A 21,869-nucleotide genomic window follows, 5' to 3' on the forward strand; every position below is an offset into this window, starting at 1 on the left:
ATGGTAAAATTTTGTTTTCACCAAAAGTGAACAAAATTTCTTTAGCGAGAAGTTTGAAGTGGCAACATTAAATGAATCACGGTATCCATAATGTAATTTCACGAAAATATTTACCTCATATTTTTAAAGTACAGTCACATTTAAAACCTTTTTGTGTGTGGGAATATCATAACAAGTATACATTGTCATTTAAAGGGAAAAAATCATTATCAAATGCTCTGACATAGCTAATGTTTTGGCATGAATCTCACTTTAAGAGTATATCAATCCGTTACAAATCAACATCTCATAGCTTGCATCATATATTACAACTTATAAAGTTTTCAGTGAAAGAACACTTGACAACACAACTTGTTATTCTATTGAAAAAAAGAAAAGAAAAAATGAATATTACGAATATTGCTATCAGTTCCTTCATTGGATACCCTGAATATTCTTTAAAAAATTTGGTTAATATAAAAAAACATGCTATGAGAGATGTCCATATTTTGCATTACGTTATTCAAAATGATATAGTACGATGCGACAGTTTTGTTAGTGATTTGTCATATTATTCTACTCTTGCCAGTCTCTTGAATAGTTTGTCTGTCTGTCAACATCAGAAATTTTAGATTTCAGATTTGCACAGACCTGTGGAAGTTTTAGTCTGTAAATCCAAATTCACCTAAAAAATGATTCAGTTTAGAGAGAGAGGGGGGGGGGGAACATTATCTTTGGGTGGCTTTATCGGAAGAATGACGTTAAATGCACACATTGTTTTTTTTAAAAAAAACTTTATAGGAGAAAACACTATAAGTGATATAATTTAGCCAATCTCATTGCAAGATTTTCTTTAAGGAAGCAGCTAATATCAGTACAGATGCAAAATACAGGTAAAACACATCCAAAGCAGACAGAAACACGTTTCATATGGGAACCAGATGGATTGCAGTCTGTGTGGACCGTGGAGTGGAATTGAAAATGTGAAATGGCCTATTACAGTGAATCCCAGAACTTAATGAAGAAACAGGAGATAATAAATTCCTATTAAGTCGATCTTTGGTGGAGGCAATTAGGGTTTTTGGTGCAGGCAAAGTAGGGTTTTCCTACTTTGAACTTAGCTCTTTAATCCTACATCTCAGACCCCCCCCCCCCACACACCCATTATACTCACTCTATAATATGCAAGTTGGGATTAGGAAATGATGACAAAGTTGGAAGCAGGCTACAAATTGATAACTGATTTACAAAAGTTAGGGCTGGCGAATGCTACCTGCTTTTTCTCTCTCTCCTCAAGAAAGTAAATTCATCGAGATTTTTAAAAACCCTTTAGATTATTGTAATAAATAATATTCAAGGCAAAGTGCTTATAGTAATTAGCACTTTGTGAACGGTGCCGAAAGGATAACGTCTGTTGGAGGCGAATTTGGTGTGGTATTTTGGAACTTCAACCATGTGAGGTTTGTTGACGGTGGTTGTCGGAATAACTATAAATCAGATAGCTTTTAAAAAAGTAAATATTTGGTTATTCGATTATTTGTAATTTAGTCAAGAACAGCAGAATAAAATGTCGCTTTGAGATTAAGAGCAAGGTAAGCTACGTATGTTTATATATACATGTGTGTGTGATACACACTAGGCATTTTAATTACAGTATTTTCTCTTTGAGTTAACTTTGCATATAATCAGTGGTGCAGTGGGCTGAGCGCACTGGCTCATCCGTCCGGTACTTTTTTTTATTTTATTTTAGATTCGAATTTTAATATTTGAATTTTCATTAGCAATACTATTCGCAATACTAATATTTTCGCAATATTAGTATTGCGAAAATATTTAAAATGTTTATATATTATTATGCAATTTAATTCACACATTTTTAAAGAATTTATTAGGTGCAAAAGTAGTTTATGGAGAGCGTAGCATAAAAGTGAATAAAACTAGTGTTTCGGCAGCTCCTTCCTTTCCTTTTTTCCCCCTCCTCCCCACGGGTTACACCACTGTGTATAATAGTTACGCGTGATTTAAAGGACGGATAAAAAAAAAAACAAAAAAAAAAAAAAACCATTCACATTAAGATTTGTTGACGAAATGAGAGATTTATCTCACAGTAGTTCCATCAATCCCTTTCTCTTCTTGCATACTTTTTCCTCCCTCCAGGCTATATCCCATAGTTGAAATTATCCTAATGAAAGTCCTATTTGTAGCCATATAATGGTTCTCTCTCTGTGTGGAGTTTATAGTCCTCTTGAGATGACCTGGACTTCTACGAGCATCCAGCGATGTATTTTTTTCCTGCTAATCACCAAACAGTCTCAATTCCATCCTGTATTACTTATACTACTACCACCAACATTCAGGACCTCTATTATAGTTGGATTTAATTCCTCTGCAGTTATTAGCAATGTACTTGTGCCCTTCCCCCCATCTTGTCTCTTCTTCCTGAATACACTGAATCACAATTTATTTCTGTAACAGTATCCTCCTAGCCAATTGTCACTAATGCCAATTAATTTTGGTTCCATTATATCTACCAATGCTAAGAATTCCTCACTTTTATTCCTGATGCTTCTGGCATTAGTGCATGTGTATGGTAGGTAACTCTTAATGCATGACCCATTCGAACAGGCAGCTGGAGTTGATTCCTCAACCAAATCAAATGCCATTTTTCCTTAGTTTTCAATCTTCTTTTCTTTCTTGACAAAAGTAGTCCTGCCTTTCCTGGATCATCCATAAGCAGTATTTACATACTCAGGCTGTCACCAGATTAGATCATGCCCTGTGGCAAACAATTAAATATTGCCCCTGATGGACCATAAGACAAAAATATAAGAAAATCATCAATTGCTATTTTGTTTTTATTACAAAAGAAACATTAATGCAAAGCGATTACATAATAATATTAAATGTTTGCTCTACAGGAATATCACACAATAAAACTGTTTATAAGCTATTCTAAATTTAAATTATAAGCTATGTCTGCCTCTATTGATATAGTTGTTAGACCAACCAATCTTTCTTGGGTCATTGCTATGCGCAAATAATTTTTAATCAGTTTAAGCTTGGAAAAACTTCTTTACGCCCTTGCTACGCTAACTTTAATTGTTAGCGTAGCTATGCCGTCTACCACAATATGGCTGAAGAAGAGCCCTTATTAATCTGTGCTGTAAGGCAGGCTGCCTTCATGCTACACCCTGTCAACGGTACTATACATACCTGCCATTCTCTCTCTCTCTCTCACATACACTAAACACTTCATACTTTAATGCACGTGCCCACACTTTCATGCAACTACTGATTTCAACTGAAAGCAATGAAAAGTATGCAGTCCTTACTACTTGATAATGTATTGCTGTAAATGAACTATGCACATAACAAAAGCAGTCTGAGCTTATTTCACATCCTCTTAATGACAATAAAGAAATGAGAGATGTATGAGAAAGTAAGAATTCTATTAGAGTGAAAAAAAAAACAAAAGCACAAAAAAATATACAACTACCAGAAATAACAGGGGAAACAAAAAAGGCATTTAAAGGATTGGTTTTGCTCCTTTACATATGATACAAATATATATGATTACATCGACAAGATTTCAATAATATTGTGTCATCAAGGAACAAAAGTGACTTTCTTTCCACTAAACAAGATCTCTGGTCTTCCTCACCATTCAAAACCTTTCCATTAATCACTCAAAAAAACTGAGTAGGGGTGCTTAAGGGTCAGAGCTGTATAACTGAGAGGAGACCTCCACATAGCCTTTAAAGGAATGCGGAGAACCGACCAGGGGTTCTGACCTAATGTCCAATCCTCACCTTCTAGTGGTGCACCCTGTTGGGTATCTACTTTGATACTGAACGAACGAGGATGGGCTGGCAATTTGCGATTTAGCCGGCCAAATTGTATTTTTATTGGTTAAACCAAATAAAAAAATGATGGTACAACATGACAAAATTTCATGCCAGCTGGGGCGTCACCCGGTTAAACAAGGTCCCTGTTGTTTTTGCCAGGGAACCAGGGCGAACAGCGAAAAGTCAGCTACTGGAACAAATCTGAAAACAAACCCCAACTCAACATCACCAGAGTTAAAGATCGGTACTATCAACGTAAGAAGCGTGAATGGCAAAGAAATGGAGCTAGCTGAGGAATTAGATAAGTACCAGATCGACATAATAGGGGTGACTGAAACAAAAAAGACAAAAACTGGTGAGATTTTTCTGAGCAATAAATACAAAATGTTATATTCAGGCAATGATAATCAAGGAAAAGAAGGAGTAGCCATACTGTTTAACTCAAAATATGAGGCTAATCTTCTTGAATGGCAATCAGTATCAAGTAGAGTAATGTGGGCAAATATGAGAATGGGGAACTGGACAATGAGACTTATTTGTGCCTATGGTCCCACAGAAGGTTCTACTAAGGTAGAAGTGGAGGAATTTTTTGAGGCTTTAGAAAAAGCAACTGACACAATGAAAAAGGAAAAGTTGGTCCTTGTTGGGGATCTAAATAGCAGAGTAGGAAATGATTGTGAGACATACAAAAATATTTTGGGAAAATTTGGAGAAAAGAGCAAAGCTAATAATAATGGCAAATATCTGTTGGATTTCTGCTCAGGACATGGACTGGTTATTACTAACACCATGTTCCAACATAAAAATGTGCACAAATTCACATGGAGAGAAGAGGCTAGGAATAAGAAAAGTCTCATTGACTATGTTATTGTTGATAGTGATGTTTTCTCCCTGGTGCAGGACACCATAGTGTACAGAGGATTTGAAATTGGAAGTGATCACTATTTAGTCTTGAGCAGGATAAAAGTGAATTTCATATTGAAAAGAATAACATGTAAGAAAGTTTTAAAGCGAATAAAAGTTGAGCAGCTCTCAGACGTGAACTGTAGACTAAAATACACAAAGATTATTGAAAAGAAAATGAAAGAGTTTGAGAACAGGAATCAAATCTTGGAGATTCAGTGGCAAACTCTGAAGAAAACATTGATTGATTCTGCCAGAGAGGCATGTGGTGAGGTTGTGTGCAAGGATAAAAAAATCAGAACTCCCTGGTGGACACAGGAAGTTAAAGAGGCAGTGAAGGAAAAGAAGAAAGCATATCAAAAGTTCCTGGCAAATAAGTCAGCTTTTACTCTTACAGAATACAGAGACAAATGTAAGAAAGCTAAACAGTGTAAAAGTGTGTAAAACTAGCTAAACAAAAGTCATGGTAGGACTTTGGCAAGAATATAGAAAATAAATATTAAGAAGGTGGCAAAATATTCTGGAGGTTGTTGAAGAAGCTTAGGAATGGAGGAAAGAGTGCTGTAAAAGGAGTAGAGATGATAAAGGTGACATGAAAACAGGAGAAAAGAAATCCTTGAAGTATGGAGTAATTACTTTGAAAAACTGCTAAATGAAACAAGCAGTGATGACAGCACAGTGATAAAAAAACACTGACCAGGCATGCAGTCAGGAATACATATCCATACTTGAAGTAGAAAAAGCCATCAAAGGCTTGAAATGTGGAAAGGCAGCAGGAGTAGATGATATTCGACCAGAAATGCTGAAGTATGGTGGTATAAAAGTCTTACAGTGGATTCACTGCATAGTTCAGAAAGCCTGGACAGAGGGACGAATTCCCGATGATTGGAGTAGAGCTCTCATAGTACCCATATATAAAAAGGGAAATAAAACTGAATGTGAGAATTACAGAGGTATTTCCCTACTGAGTGTTCCTGGCAAGATCTATGCAAGTATACTTGAGAAAAACGGTCGAGAAGAATTGTGGAAGAAAAGGTTGAGAAGCTGGATTCAGGCCAAATAGAGGCTGTCAGGATCAGATCTTCACTTTACGAAATAGTCGAGAAAGCATGGGAATATAACAAAGATCTGTATTTAAGTTTTGTCGATTTAGAAAAGGCATATGACAAGGTGCCAAGAGAGAAGCTATTCAAAATGCTGCAGTTATATGGTGTCAATGGGGTATTATATCAAGCAATATGATATAATGAGTTGTGAGTCAGCAGTTAGAATTGAAGGAAGTACAGGAAGATAGTTAATGTTAAATTTGGTGTGAGACAAGAATGGACATTATCCCCTCTGTTTTCATTATCTATATGGATCACATTATGAAGGAAAGTGGTATTAAACCTGATATCAAAATTGGAGATATTAATGCCAGCTCTTTGCTTTATGCGGATGATGTTATACTTCTAAATAAATCTGCTACAAGTCTGCAAGATTCTCTGACTAAATTGAATAGCTGTTGTAATAGATATGGTGTGAAGATCAGCAGTAAAAAGACAAAGACAATGAAAATAGGCAGAATCATTGAAAATGTCAACTGTGTTGTGAATGGAGAACCTGTGGAACAAGTAAAACATTTCAGCTACTTAGGTACGATTTTTACTGAAGATGGTAAATTAAATATAGAAATAGACAACAGAATCAGCAAAGCTGGTATGGTGGGAAGTCAATTGAATAAATTCATATGGAAAAAGAGAGAAATTAGTCGGAACACTAAATTAGCTGTATACAAGATAGTGTTCAAACCAGTTTTAACTTATGGATCTGAGAGCTGGGTCAGAAGTAAAACACTTGACCAAAGACTAGAGACCGCAGATATGAGAGTTCTGAGAAAGATTAGAGGCGTGAACAGATGGCATCAACGGCAATATCATATTAAAAATGAGGATATTAGGAAAAAACTTGACATTGTCAGCATCTAGGAATGCGTTAGCAGAGCTAATCTCAGGTGGTATGGTCACTTAAATAGAATGGGAGAGGAAAGATTAGCAAAACAAGTGTTTTGCTAATCTTTCCTCTCCAGCAGGAAAACACCTCTCCAGCAGGAAAGCAGGAAAACACTTGTTTTCCTGCCAGGTTGGCAGGAAAACGACCTAGAGGAAGACCAAGATATAGGTGGATTGATACGGTACAAAGTGCCTTAGACGATAGAAATATAAAAATATAAGATCTGATAATGTTGGAGTCTTGACAAGCAACAGACTGATTTGGAGGAAAATTGTAGATAGGAAGTTAGTAATGATGTAAATTTTTCATGTAGTACTGTCATATCCTGTACACCCCTTGAGGGTACATTGCAGGAATTTGATGATGATGATGATGAAAAACTGAGTATACAAAATCCTTTTTTTTTTTTTTTTTTTTTTCACTCTGATCAGCATCCATTGTGATGAACTTATGGAAACTACTACCATGTTAGGAATAATAATAATAACCTTAATTTCATGATGTTTCCATTTTCATATTAAGGTCATCATCTGGAGTATCTATGTACACAGTATATATATAGAGAGAGAGTGAGAGAGTGGGGGGGTGGAGAGAAAAAGAGTAACAAATTATGTTTCAATTCAAGCAGTATGCCAAAATATCACAAACCACTACCCTGTTTGCCTGACCTCTAGTGTAAAAAATGTAAGAAAAAGAGAGTGCATCAAAGTTAAAGTCCTCTTTAATATGGTCAGAAATCAAATTCATTCATAGTATTATCCTTTAAGGAAAAATAACAGTAAATGCTACACCATTAATGGTGGCCTAATCAATATTTCAAATAAAGGCCGAGGTTTCTTATTGTCAAATTATGCTTGGAGTATGTTACTGACTAGAGTCCTGGAATAAGAGATCACTGGAGATCTATAATCCTAATTATGATGGCCTGTTAGAACAAAAGTTATATGGGTTGAATGTATGCCATCCATGCTCTTGGAATTTTTAAGCCATTATTGTTGTTGAGATAAGGGTTGATGATTAGAATTTCACAGGCTTCTTTAAATTTATCCTCGCACCATGTTTGGGGATGGCTTAAAGAATAGATACCTTTTTCATTTCTTTGTAGAATATCCTGTGCATGATCAAAAAGGCCACATATTCCATAGTTATTGACAATGTTCCTTTTTCTGGTAGGAATTGTGCATCCTGAATTCAGTAGCCCACTCCAGAGTGGGCCAGGGGAAGAAAGGAGGAGCTGAATAAGATCTTTAATTTTGGATCAAATTTCAGTGTGCCATTAAGTTGCATTTGTGTGGGTCATTTGTGAAAATGTATTTTGTAGAGGTAGAATGTGAAGGGCATTGTATACTTAGCGAGGATATACAGAGGCATATTGTTGATGATAGCAGATAAATTGCACCCAACACGAACAGAATTGCACCAGAACACATTTGGTATGGCTTTTGGGAAGCTGAGAAAAATGTGTGAAGTTTGGCAGCTGTGAGGCTGCATAATGAAAATATCTTAATGGATGTGATCCAAACTTTGGGTTTTCAAGTAGAGGAATCTAGAGAATTGTTGTACCTGCTTTCTGTAGGTGTAAAAAGTATTCTGCCACACAATACCTTTGAAAACAAAATTAAAAACATCACACTAAAAAAAAAAAAAAAGATTCATTCACTTTTTATGCATCTGTCATTTTCACCAATGCCTCGATTGTGACACATTTCTTATTTTACAGGATAGTTTTCTACCTAATATAACAAGTTTCTTTGTGCATGTATTGTATAACTCTGGTTACTTTGTGTCAATCTCTACAATTGTTACATGGTGCCAGGATAGTTGCAGGTGCAAGGAAATATTGCAATTCATGAATACTATACAGGAAGCAACCAGAATACGGATGAGTTTTTGGCATTGATTAGTTCTACTTAGCAATGTTATTGGTATGAGCAAAACTTGGTTGTTGAAGGGTGATGTAGTTTATAGAGATAGAATGTGAAGGGCATTGTATATTTAGGGGAGATATGCAGAGGCATATTGTTGATGATAGGATAAATTGCACCCAATCAGAAGAACGGCAGTGCATTTGAGGCTCTCTTAGACAAATTCTGTAATGTTATCACCAGATCTGGCACTCTCAAATACTGCTATTCTCCATCATCTGCTGTTTTAGATAATTATCTCTTAGTAGTTACATAAATTCTATCATCCCCTCCCTCCCCCCATATGTCCTTTTCAGTTCGTATATAATAGCAAACAATTTAATCTGAACAAGCAAAATTTTTGTCAAGTTTTTGGTTTTTGTTTCATTTCACAATAATTTTAGTTTTGGTTTCAGTTTACTATTTTCAGTTTTGGTTTTAATTCACTATTTTGGTTGAGTGCTTTGTGTTTTAACTATCTACAATTTTATTAAGAAAGGTGATGAGCATTGGATGGGAATATTGGCCTTTGTGTACCACATGGAACTCTGTTACATAAATTAGAACAAATGAGGATGGATATGGAACTGGTGATATGACATCAGTTTCATATCCAGTGTATGTCAGAGTTACTACTCTGATATATACTACATTAAAATGTACATGTCAGAGTAGAATTCAAAATCCAGAGAAGGTAGGTGATCAGAGGTGTATTGCAAAGCTATTATTTAATTGGTACATGATTGATATTACTCCCTCTCCCAAATCATTCTGCTGTTGATGATGCAAAATTAGGGAGGGCAGTTGTTAATAGCAGTTATGTAGAGATCCTGCAAGATGATATAAATAGAATGATTTTACTAGTCATTTTATGGAAATATGCGTGGTAGACATAATGATATATTAAAAAAAAAAAAAAAGGCTTAGCACATAATGAAAATTAGAATTTACTTACATTCCTATATATTCTGCTTACTCTAACATGTGCATCATTCAAGGAGAGAGCAAAAGAATTGGTTACAACATTAGAATTGGTTAAAACATTCAAAATATTGACACAAGAATGGATTGAACAGCACGAGTCATACTGTCACGTGTCTTTGTAGCTGAGTGAGCAGGAGAAAAGACTATTAAAGTTCCAAGGAACCAGGTCAAGTATAGCTTTGTAATTAGAAAAAAATCAATAATAAAAAATGAAAATGAACTAGAATTGAAGAACACCAAGATTACATAAGATTTCTATAATCGGGGGGGGGGGGGTTCAGGCCTTGCTTCTCACGTCATCAACACTAGACATAGTTCATTGGAATCAAACAAAGATGTTACACTATGGTGGATGTAAATTTGATCATCTTTTCCTTGAAATGGAAACACTGTTATCGGCCTGATCTTAATTAAACAGACTGTGTTTCTCCATGTTTTTTGGGAAGTAATAGCCATAAACTGTTCATAATTTTTATTATTAATATTTTTAATTACAAAACTATACCTGACCTGGTTCCTTGGAACCTTAATAGTATTTTCTCCTGCTCACTCAGATGTGATCGAGATAATGACAGTATGACTTGTGATGTTTAACTTATTCTTGTGTTAACATTTTGAATATTGTAACCAATTCTTTTGCTCTCTCTCTCTCCCTCCTTGAATGATGCTCATGTTGCAGTAAGCTAATAAAAATAAATACTAATTTAGTTTTATTTTATTATTATTATTTTAATATCATTATAGACTGACATTATTGACAAAGGATAATGGTTATCACTTTAATGTGGCAGAGTGTAAAAGTTTTGCATTTTGAGTTGGAACGATTATAGCAAGTGTATTGTATTAATGAAATTAATACAAACAATTTTGACCCCTGTACAATATAGTGGTCAAAACTTAAACGACCACTTGGATGTTACAGAACACACTATCAAATGAATAGGTTATTAATCCTCACTTATTTATTAGAGGTAAGGAGATTATTGTTCCTCTCTATAAGGCTTTGATACAGTCACAACTGGTGTATTCTGCACATTTGGTTGCCTGGGTTTCTTGGAGAGATGGAAGTATTGGAGAGGATTTTGATGTGGTTGATCAAATGGTTATCAGTCTCTTGAGTGCTTTTTTGAGAGTAGGCTGAAGGTTTGTGGATTACAAAATTTAGTGATAGATAGAAATGAGAAACTATGATAGAAACATATATATTACTAAAGTGTTTTTTTTTATAAAGTAGATGTATGAAGAAATTTTCCATAACAGGATTGGAATAAACAAGGGTCACCTCTACCAACGCCATGAGAACCAGATTTTTTGATAGTGAGTAATGAACGAGTGGAATGGGTTGTCCTTGAGCACTCTGTCAGCTTGATTAAAGAGGCATTATTATTATTGCATGGGAAAACCTGACTGGAGTCCAAAGACTCATCGCGGGAGACCCAAACTATCCACACAAGATTTATCGTACCTCTCCTTGAACCCACTGATAGATAAAGCACTCATGACTGACTCTGGCAATCCATTCCACATATTTGCCCTTTTCCAAGTGAAAAATTTGGTCCTCACACTTTCAGGTATGACCTCTTACTCTGCCTCTTCTATCCAAGTGCTGAAATATTTCATCTTATCATTTCTGTAAAACACTTTAAGCAACTTAAATGTTTCTCCTCATTTTACCCTATCAAGCTTTCTTTTAAAGTTAGATGGTGGTCAGCATTCATAGTGAAGAATTTATGGAGACAAAAGTGCTGGAATAATTACTTTATTGTAATTAAGAAAATAATCGACGTTTTGACCTCTGTATAATTATAATTAAGAAAATAATCGACGTTTCAACCTCTATTGAGGTCATCATCAGGAAACCATATATATATATATATATGGGAAAGCTACATGACACTACACAAAAGTAAGATTAATCTAAAATTTGTTAATCATTTACCCTAGCCTGACCTCTGGTGAGAAAAAAAACAAACTTTAAATAAAAACATTACTAAACGAAATATTATTATTATCTGAGACCTCCAGGGAGTCAAGGACTCATTGAGGGAGGCTATGTATCACCCAAATCAGCTATCATTCCTCCTCTTAAATTCATTCATACTAGATGCACTCACTACCCCTAAGGGCAAATTATTCCACTCACTGCTCTGTGAGAAAAACCTAGCCCTTACCCCTTTCTTGACTGCAAATAAATTTAACTTCCATGGATGCCCCTGTGTTCTCTCCCCACTTTCCATATAATGCAAAGTTTCATCAGTTGATATCCTATAACACCCATTCAAAAGTTTATAGACTTCTAAATATCACCCCTTTTCTCCTCTTAACCAGAGTCTGCAATCCACATACTCACAATCTGTCCTCATTATCTAAATCCTATAATCCAGATATAATCTTTGTAACTCTTCTTTGCACTCTTTCCACATCTCCTTTATCCTTTTGGAACCTGTGAGACCAAATCTGCACACAGTAATCCAGATGTGGTCTTATCACAGCCTCATAAAGAGGCAAAATGACTTCCTTATCCTTAGATGTCAAGGTCCTCTTCAACATTGCAATTATCCTCTGAGTTGTATTTGCAACTTTTGCTATGTGACCATTGAACTTTAAATTCCTATCTACCAATATGCCAAGATTCCTTGCCTCTTCAGTTTCTGGTAGCATAACCATGCTAATATAATATGCTGCTGGAACTCTAATCATGCCAAAGTGAATAACTTTACACTTACTAGCATTAAATTGACAGCCATTTTGATTTGCCCAAATTTCCAGTCGATTCAAATCATTTTGTAATTGCTGAATATCAGTAGCATCCCTGATTGCCCTGCCTATCTTCGCATCATTGGCAAACAATTGCACATCAGATGTTAGATCTTTCCTGATGTCATTAATGTATAGTCTTACTAAATAGTTTAAGGAAATTACAACATACAATAGAATATACATTAAAATAAATTTTAATACACTTCCAATATTTCGGCAACGTCACACTGCCATTTTCACAGGAACTTAAAAACAAGACACGTGCACACAAGCACAACACACAGTAAATGAGGACGAAGCAGGAAGCTATTCTTTCTCCTAAAAGTCCTGATGACACCCCCTAGCAGGCAATGTTGGTATTCTTGGCCGATTGAGCTGAAGGTCTTCTGATGTAGGTTTCCCAAATTTGAGGCAGTCTCATGCAACCAAATTTGTTGAGGTTTGGATTCTTTCTTAGGGCTGAGGGTGATTCCACGAATAGCCTTTCATATTTAATTTACTATGGCGTATTATCGTGGCTTTCTTCCACTGTATTCTATTGCGGGTATCCAGTGCATGGTCTGCAAGATCAGAGTGGCTGTATTTGGTGAAACCGGATGTAGTCCTTGTGTTCTGAAATTCTGATATTAGCTGTCCTGCCTGTTTGGCCAAAGTAGGACAGCTTACAGCTGCAAGGGACCCGGTATACACCAGGTAGGTCTAAGGGGGGGGGAAGGTTGGTCTTTAGTGGAGTGGATAAGGGATGCCAATTTTTTTATATGGTCTGTAACAAGAAGTTATGTTTTTTTTAGGATTTTTGTAATTTTTTCCGAGGTGCCTCGGATATAGGGAATGTTGATGGATTTAGAGTAATCCTTGTTGTGAAGGGGGTTGTGGTTTATTGGTTTCACTATTTTTTGGATTTTTTTTGGGGGGGGGGTAGCCATTGGCTGAGAAAGTGTTGAGAATGCGGTTTAGTTCTGTGGTTTTGGGCATTGTCATTTGAACAGATACTGTTGTGTAGTGTCTTGATGACTCCATATTGTTGTGAGGGGGAGGATTGTTGGTGAATGTATCTGCCTGTATGGGTAGGTTTTCTATAAACTGAGAAAACCAAGGTTCCATCAGGCTGGCAGGTGACTAGTGTGTCTAAGAAAGGAAGGCAGTTGTTTTTTTCCTCTTTCAGGGTGAACTTGATTCCTGGGTGTTGGTTGTTTAAGTGTGTTAGGAAGGAGAGGAGTGCATCAGAGCCATGTGGCCAAATAGCAAACACATCATTAACATAGCGAAGCCATATGATTAGTTTTTGTGGAGCGGGTTTAAGGCTTTCTCTTCAAAAGTCTCCATATAAAAGTTGGCCAAGGGTGGGGAGAGTGGAGATCCCATGGCTGTCCCCTCTGTTTGTTTGTAGAATTTATAGACCCCCCCCCACCCCTTCACAACAAGGATTACTCTTAACTCCATCACCATTCCCTATATCCGAGGCACCTCGGAAAATAATTACAAAAATCCTAAAAAACCATAACTTCTTGTTACAGACCATATAAAAAATTGGCATCTCTTATCCACTCCACTAAAGACCCCCCCCCCTCTTAGACCTACCTGGTGTATACCAGCTCCCTTGCAGCTGTAAGCTGTCCTACTTTGGCCAAACAGGCAGGACAGCTAATATCAGAATTTCAGAACACAAGGACACTACATCCAGTTTCACCAATACAGCCACTCTGATCTTGCAGACCATGCACTGGATACCTGCCATAGAATATGGTAGAAGAAAGTCACGATAATACGCCGTAGTAAATTAAATATGAAAGGCTATTCATGGAATCAGCCTCAGCCCTAAGAAACAAATCCAAACCTCAACAAATTTGGTTGCATGAGACTGCCCCAAATTTGGGAAACCTACATCAGAAGACCTTCAGCTCAATCGGCCAAAAATGCCTGCTAGGGGGTGTCATCAGGATTTTTAGGAGAAAGAATAGCTTTCTGCTTTGTCCTCATTTACTGTGTGTTGTGCTTGCGTGCACGTGTCTTGTTTTTAAGTTCCTGTGAAAATGGCAGCGTGACGTTGCCAAAATATTGGAAGTGTATTAAAATTTATTCTAATGTATATTCTATTGTATGTTGTAATTTCCTTAAACTATTTAGTAAGAATGTATAACCAATGTCTAAGCCTTTCCACGAGCATTAAAAACAAGACAATAATAACAATGTCCCGTGCAATAATGGCCCAAGGATTGAACCCTGAGGTACACAACCTTAAATCTAGCAGATTCATGCCCACTGTATACCACTTTTTGATGCCTGTCTGGTACCATAAGGCTAAATTGGCAATGCATTTTTTCATCCCCTGCAACTGAGCCACCAAGTCTGTAACAACATCCCACCATATATTTCATTCTGTTAACCACCACTTTACACCAGATAGACTCAAACTCGTTGCTGCACGGGACATTGTTATTATCATTGTTTCTTTTATTTCTACCCTAACTGGACTTAAGTCATCTGATATCATTAGTAACACTCCTCCTCCTCTCCTATCTCTTCTGTCATTCCTAGAAATAGTATACCCATTACACTCAATCCCACTTACCATATCTGATTCTGATAGCCAGGTTTCACTAATGCCAACAATCTTAGGCCACATGGTATTCAATAAAGTAACTAACTCAACCCTTTTGTTTCTAATGTTTATGGCATTTGTGAATAGACATAATAAATTACAATGTAGCTTATTCTTAGTATTAGATATGCAGTCTATTTGGTCTTGTTCTAGAATTTTCTCTTTTCCCTCCCCAGACATGCTTGGCTGAGTGGTTAGTGTATTCGCTCTTCAGCCAAAACGCTGCGGGCTCGAATCCCACCGTGGGCATGGATGTTTGTGATTGTCTGTGGAAATACTGGTGGTCGACAGTAGATGGTGTTGGTATAGATGATGATGGTAGTTGCGGTTAAAGGAGTGGTGGAGACGAAGAGTTATAGAGTAGGTGTCCTTCCTCGATGAGTCTTTGGACTCCCTGGAGGTGTTAAGTAATAATAATAATAATACTTAAAAGGTCCAAACCTAAAGCAAATTTTTCCACCCCTTCGCCAAATACATAACCATGTTCAAAGACATTCATATCTTTATCACGTTTGCAAACCATAGCTGAACTTTTTCACACATTTTTCCCATTCCTCCCTTGATGATCTAGTATCCCTGACTCTCTGCATTAGGTCTCATACTAAGAAGTAATTTCTACAGGCTTATGATGCCAAATGAATTCAAGTGTAGGCCATCCTTCTTATACAAGTCTTTGTTGCCATCAAACATACCCCCACACATCTTAAAACTCGCATCCATATCTTCTACACAGCCCGTGCTATCATCGCCCTCTTTCTTAACTCAATACTGTCATATCTGGGTATTCTTTTCTGCTGGAGATGGTATTTCACACCCACCCACTCTACTAACCATATATGAATCCCAAATTTACCAATTCTTAGAATACTGTTCACACATTTGGGGTGGTGCATCTAAAGCCCCCCCTAAAAATTCTTGTTGCTGTACAGAGGAGAGCAATTCACCTCATCATAGCCCTTCCCTAATAGACTCATTTCAGCGTCAATCTTCAGGTGGACTGTTTTGGTTCTGTCATTTCTACATTTATTTTAATGGTTGATGTTCCAGTGAACTGGCAAACATCATTCCTTTGCCTTCTGTTGGATCTTTTAAAACAAAACTAGCTGCTGCCCAGCATCCCTTTTTAGTACAAATGCAAACGTTAAACTTGCTTCTTCTCTTCTGCATTTATTCCATCTACATGCATTTTCGGGAAGAACAGCCTTCCTCATAATATATTTCCCAATAACTACAACTCCCACCTCTTCAATAGAAATGGCAATATATTTCCTCTCTCTTGGTCTTTGCTTGCACCTTACGTGTGACACTGATGTGATGTAGGATCTTCTAACTCTTGTTGTATGGGTTAAATATATATATATGAAAAAAACAAAACAAAAACTGAATATTATTATTAAGAGGAACCTCTAAGGAATCAGGAACTCATCGAGGGAGGCCATACTATTTGCACCAGCTGTCATATCTGTTCTTGAATTCATTCACAATATTTGCATAGCTGGACTAAGACAATTTTGCTCCCCCCCCAGCAAACTCCTCCTTTAGCACCCCGAGGTTTTTTTTTTTTTTTTTTTTTAATATTTAGTACTTCCTGATTTTAAGCAGGTATAGGTTTTCTCAAATGATTAATAATTTCATAACTTCAAGATTTCTACTTGTAATTTCTATTCAATAACAAAAAAAAATAAAATAAAATAGTACATACAGAAAAAAATTACTAAAATTTTTGGTTATTAAAAATATTATGGGTTTTACACTTTTGATTTTATCAATTATAATTTACATATATATTTTTCTTGATTTTAAATCTGCAAAAGTTTTTATTCTTTCGCAAGTGTCTATTTTCTGAACAACTGCATTTTCAATAGATAGTAAGGCTCAAGTATTTAATCTCTCACTTCCCATTGTTGATCGCAAATATGTTTTGATAAGTTTCAATTTGCTGAAACTTCTCTCAGCTGTTGCTACTGTAATAGGAATTGTCAGCAGGATTCTCAATGCAACCCACGTATTTGGAATTATATTCTGCAAATTATTTGCTTTTAAAAATTGTCAAGTTTCCAATAGCGAATTGATGTTTTCTGGAAGTAAACTGTTTAGAGATTTAATTTCTTCAAAGAGCTCATTCCCGTCTATGTCACTATTATTTTCATGATAAAGAATTGAATGCAAATCCATACATTGTTTGTTTAATTCATTTCAATCGCCTATTTTAGTTATATTAAAAAAAAACCCAATTTCGCTGGTACGTTTTTATTTGTTCAAATCTTTCTTCAAGAGATGTTAATATCGTGTCCAAAATGATGTTGAATATCGTTATTCTAAACTTTGTTCTCTCATGAACAGTAACAAGAGTGTTTTCAGATTCATAACTAAATAATTTCTTCCTACAAATTATTCTTTTTTCAGTAAAATATTGGCTCCGTTCCTAAAAGCTTTGCTAATTCCTCAGCTAGAGTCAAAGCATTTTCAAATTCTAGTGTACGGTATTGTCTAATGAATTTCGTACATGATTTTAATAAATTTATAACTGTTTTTAAATCCATACTTTTTGTTTGCATTGATTTGCTAACTATGTTAATCTGATGAAGTATGTCATACCACATCACTAACATAACTAAACAGGAATAATCGCAAAGTTTTTCTGCTAGTGTTAAAGATTCAGATTTGGTGGCTGCATTGGTTGAATTTTCACTAAGTGTTATCAGTGCATCATGAATTTCGACAATCTGACCTAACTGACTTTATGCATTCAATACGACTCTCCCAACGAGTTTCACATACTTCTTTAACAGTGAAATTTGGTACATTATCAGTTAAAATTTTCCATCTAGCAACGGATGCTGAAAATAATGTATAAAGCCATTGAATAACACGAAAAAATTAAACAGATTGTGAGCAAGACATTGCTACATCTCCTATAACTACATTTAAAGAATGGCAGCCACAAGGTATGTAAAATGCTCGGGGATTTACTTGCCGTAAACGATCTTGAACACCTTTGCTTTTCCCTTGCATATTGGACCAATTGTCATAGCCCTGTCCTCTAATATCATTAATATTTAATTTTAAATCTAAAAGTAACTAAATGACCTTATCATATAATGATTCTCCTGTAGATTCATTGATTTTATAGAATGAAACAAAATGTTCTTGAATAACTAAAATAGACTCTGTTAAATCTATGAATCATAAAATAAAAGAAAGTTGTTCTTTGTGACTAATATCTGGGGTGCAATCTAAAATAATTGAAAAGTATTTTGCTTCTTTGGCACGTTTAACAATATCATTGCAAACAGCTGATTCCAAAAGAGAAATTATTTTGTTTTGAATAGTTTTGCTGCAATATGTTACATGGGTTTCCTTTGACAAAATGCAACGTACATGTTCGTGCATAATGACATCATATTTACTCAATAATTCTATCAAACCCAAAAAATTGCCATTATTTGGAGTATCTGATGAACCGTGGAAAGCCAAGTTATGGGTTGATAAAAATAATATAATATCACATAGCCTTTTCAATACATTTTTCCAATGCTCTCGTTCTTTAACAGTAACTGACTGCATTTCTTGATCTATTGTTTTACTTTTTTGAAATCTCATATTTGTTTCAACCAATTTGAAATAATTTTTTACATGTTTGGTGAATTTTCATGACTCTTTAAGTAATAAATTTAGTTTAATCCTTTATCCAAGTGTGAGCAAACAAAGTTTGCACTAAAATATCTTCAGGATTGGGGTAAGGTAGTACAACACCGGGAAACTCGTAGCAAAAGTAGACCAAGCTAACATCACTCCTATCTCAGTATCTCCCATAATGCAAAACACATCTCCTTGCAGATATGTATAATGTTATGCATTAAGGAGATGTGTTTTGCATTATGGGAGATACCGAGATAGGAGTGATTGTTAGCTTGGTCCACCTTTGCTACAAGTTGCCTGGTGTTGTACTACCTTACCCCAGTCCTGAAGATATTTTCAGGCGCAAACTTTGTTTGCTCACACTTGGATAAAGGATTAAACTAAATTTATTATAGTCTAACCAAGTGAAAAATAAACTTTCAACATCTTTCTCTAAATTCAGAGTAATTTAATAAAAAGGTGGTGGCCCTGGGTAGTGGCCCTTTCCTTAATGCACAACATTATACACATCTGTAAGGAGATGTGTTTTGCATTATGGGAGATACTGAGTGATGTTAGCTTGGTCTACCTTTGCTACGAGTTGCCTGGTGTTGTACTACCTTACCCCAGTCCTGAAGATATTTTCAGGCGCAAACTTTGTTTGCTCACACTTGGATAAAGGATTAAACTAAATTTATTATAGTCTAACCAAGTGAAAAATAAACTTTCAAACTCTTTAAGTAATCATTTATATGTTTCCACTTACAATGACCAACTGATCTTAAGGCTGAAGTTACTTTATTAGAGTAAAATAATTTGCAGCAAATACAAAATACTTATGTTGGCACTCATTGAATAAATAAGCCATTTTCGTAAATATTTTTCACCATTTGGGGTTATTCTATAATACATTGATGCTGAAAAACATAGATTTTCTGTGTCTCTGGGATAAACGAAATCAGTGCTTTCATCTCTGGTACATTCTAATAAATCTGAAGATAAACTATAATCGCGAACTGCAGAGTTTAATGGGAAATTTCAGGATCGTTATACTGAAAAGTATTTTCAGAAATGTTCTGCGGGGGTTTTCTTTGAAATTTGTCACTTTTGAATTTGAAATGTGTCCCCAGGTGGCGGATCGGGGAACAGCCTTCAGATATGGAGGCTAGCTGCGATATAAGCAGAGCAATCTAGCGAATAAGCAGCCGTGGACCAACATCGACTGAGCTATCAGGGTGTGGGGGAGCAGAAGTGGCAACTCTGTTTCACTTAAAACCTCACAAAGCCCAATGACAACTCGGTGGCATGGCGAGTAGTGCCGCCATTAAATAAGCACCTGCTGGGGTCACTGCCCCTGACATTGAGAAGCAGCATTGTCAGTACTGACACAAGGTTGAAGCCAAATGATGACGGAAAAGCTTGTGATCAGAGATATGCAGATGGCAATATGATTATATTGTGTACGTCTGTAATACTGTGGAGCAGAAAGCAAACGGTGTCCACTTTTAAAATTGCAACTTGGAATATCAGAACTCTGTATGAAGCTGGCAAATTAAGAAATGCCACAAGAGAAATGAAGAGGCTGGGCATCCAGATTTTGGGAATTTGCGAGACAAGATGGCCAGGATCTGGAAAGTGTCAACAAGATAATACAACAATGTATTACTCTGGGAATGATGAGAACAAACATCGACATGGTGTAGCTGTCGCTGTCGATGTTAAATTGGATTCCATTTTCTGAAAGGATAATGCTGTTACAACTTAAGAGAAACCCTGTTAACATAAATATCATCCAAGCTTATGCACCCACAGCTGACAAAAGTGAAGAAGATGTTGAAGAGTTTTATGAACACCTAAAAGAGATTAAAAACCTAACAAAGAAACATGATATAAACATAGTGATGGGTGACTTCAATGCAAAAGTGGGAAGAGGGGGTGATGGAGAAATTGTTGGCAAACATGGCTTAGGCACCAGAAATGACAGAGGAGATCGCCTAGTCCAGTTCTGTCAGGAAGAAGAGCTAACAATAGCAAATACCTGGTTTAAACTTCCACCCAGAAGACTGTACACTTGGAAATCGCCTCAAGATAACCAACATAATATTGTCAGAAATCAAATTGATTATATACTGATAAATAAAAGATTCCACAGTAGTATAAAGAGTGCAAAGACTTATCCTGGAGCAGATATCTCATCAGACCACAATCCCATAGTTGCAGAAGTACGTCTTAGATTAAAATCAGCTAAAAAATCACAAAAGAAGAAAAAGAAAATTGATTTAGAAAACCTGAAAGACCCGAACATAAATAAAAGTGCCAAGACACAGCTTAACCTGCAATTACAACAGATTAACATAGAAGAAAATAAAAGTGTGGAATCTCTTTGGAATAGCTTAAAGAATGCCATCGTAACAACAACAAGTATTGAAGAAGTAGGTTATGTGAATAATATAAAACAACAGGAATGGATGATAGATGAGATTCTTTCTCTTATTGATACAAGAAGAATGTACAAAAACAAAGACCTAGCCAGGTATACAGAAACACATAACATCATCAAGAAAAAAATAAAAGAAGCCAAGGAAAATTGGATGAAAAATTTATGTACTGAAATTGAACTACTTCAGAAGAAACATGATAATTTCAATCTGTATAAGAAAATCAACGAAATTTCCGGAAAACTGAGGAAAAAGCAAATAGTGTCTCTAAGAGACGAAAATGGAAAAATAGTTCTAGAAGAAGAGAATAAAGCACAGATTTGGATAAAATATGTAACAGAACTTTTCAATGATACTAGACAGAAGCCTATAAATATAAAAGATAACATTCAAGGACCAGCAATCATGAAATGCGAAATAGAGAATGCTATACGAACAAGTAAAACAGGAAAAGCCAGTGGACTAGATGGTTTGCAAACAGAATTTTTAAAATTAATAGAACAGATAACATCAAATTTCTTGAAAAACTATTTAATAAAATATATGAAAGTGATGAATTTCCATCAGATTGGCTCAAATCTACATTTATCACTGTCCCAAAGAAACCCAAAGCGAATTCCTGTGGTGACTTCCGACTTATTAGTCTAATGAGCCAAACATTAATAATATTTTTGAAAGTAATTCAGAATTGCATTTATAGAAAAAGTGAAGAAACTCTAAGTGAAACACAATTTGGCTTTCGGAATGGTTTTGGTACTAGAGAGGCCCTTTTCTGTACCCAAATATTGATACAAAAATGCATAGAAAAACAGAAATCTGTCTTTATGTGTTTCATAGATTT

The 21,869-nt window shown here is 35.7% G+C and overlaps 1 protein-coding gene across 1 annotated transcript in view; it reads left to right on the forward strand.

Annotated features, from left to right (window-relative positions):
- Positions 1-1,456: 1,456 nt before the first annotated feature.
- The window catches only part of LanB1 (laminin subunit beta-1), a 754,433-nt gene continuing 734,020 nt past the window's right edge, over positions 1,457-21,869 (forward strand). The window contains exon 1 of the mRNA XM_090400882.1: positions 1,457-1,571. The gene's annotated coding sequence lies outside the window, so the exon portion shown is untranslated. The remainder of the gene's footprint in view (positions 1,572-21,869) is intronic.

The sequence above is a fragment of the Typopeltis vanoorti genome, chromosome 11, assembly GCF_054136105.1.
Source record: "Typopeltis vanoorti isolate ZY-2024b chromosome 11, IOZ_Tvanoo_1.0, whole genome shotgun sequence".
In the NCBI taxonomy this organism is placed as follows: domain Eukaryota; kingdom Metazoa; phylum Arthropoda; class Arachnida; order Uropygi; family Thelyphonidae; genus Typopeltis; species Typopeltis vanoorti.